The sequence below is a fragment of the Tarenaya hassleriana genome, unplaced genomic scaffold, assembly GCF_000463585.1.
Source record: "Tarenaya hassleriana unplaced genomic scaffold, ASM46358v1 Cleome38, whole genome shotgun sequence".
In the NCBI taxonomy this organism is placed as follows: domain Eukaryota; kingdom Viridiplantae; phylum Streptophyta; class Magnoliopsida; order Brassicales; family Cleomaceae; genus Tarenaya; species Tarenaya hassleriana.
In genome coordinates, this window is record NW_010966774.1 from 606,470 (window position 1) to 607,585 (window position 1,116).

Here is a 1,116-nt window from a genome sequence, read left to right on the forward strand (position 1 = left end):
CATACATCTCGGAATCATTTAATTTTTTTTTTTGTTTCCTATGTAAAACCAATCAAGGAATCCAAATCCGAAGTTATTTTGGCCTAAATCGGCTTAAATCACCCTAGATCTACGTTTTTCTCCGACGGTTCTCGGTGATTTTCCGGCGATGTTTCACCGTTTCCGGCGACGACACTACCCAGAAAAGATTCAACTCGTCAAGTGCTTTCAAACCCTTCAAGTCTCAACCCAAACCGAGCTTCCGTTCGCCGGAAATCGGAAAAACTCCATGGCGGTAAAGGAGAAGGAAAACGATGAAGAAAAACTAAGAAAAGATGGAGAAACGGACCGACGGTGATGAAGCGGTGGCCACGGGGCGGTGGTCGATGGTCGACGGCGAGCAAGGAGGCAAATCGGAGTGGAAGATAGGCAACAATGGTGTTAGGGTCGGCCATGGGAGGAGGAAAAAGAAGAAGAAGAAGAAACCCTAGCAAAAATTGCAGTCCAATCCCATAGTTTCTGAAATTTTCGAAATCTGCCCAAACTTTTATTTCGTTCTAAAAGACCCTAACTGAAATAACAGATTTTTCCAGAACTTTTAATTTTATCACCTTACCCCAATTCATTCATTTTTTTTTTAAAATTTTCGTTCGTTATAATTCCACCACCCTTAAAAGAAGAATTCGTCCCGAATTCTAGAACGACTTAATATAGTATGTACTGTTTATCTATCAAAATATATATAATTACAAAAATTAGCATAATGAGATTTATATAACAAAGTGATGTTTTTTTAAAAAAATCTACAGTGTTTCAAATTTTGTTTTATTTTCTATTATAATTGAACCAATTTTTATTTGATAATTATTTTATTAGATATATTCGAATCAAATCAAATCGATTAAAATTAAATAATCATTTATTTAATTCATTAATTTTTAAAATCTAAAATAAACGAATATGAATTACCGTAATTAAATAAAAAAAATCAAATAATCATTTTTGTCACGAAGTTTTAAAAGTTTCTTATAGAAACTCACTAGGTAATAACCCGCGCGCATCGCGCGGACTATAAATATATATAAATTTTAAATTTTTTTATTAATAGTTTTAAAATTAAATATAATATATTTTTTT

General features: G+C 32.5%; 1 long non-coding RNA gene across 1 annotated transcript in view; it reads right to left on the reverse strand.

Moving 5' to 3' along the window:
• LOC104822829 overlaps positions 1–504 on the reverse strand; it is a 1,241-nt gene extending 737 nt beyond the window's left edge. The window contains exon 1 of the long non-coding RNA XR_773259.2: positions 329–504. This is a non-coding gene — a long non-coding RNA (uncharacterized LOC104822829). The remainder of the gene's footprint in view (positions 1–328) is intronic.
• Positions 505–1,116: the final 612 nt, after the last annotated feature.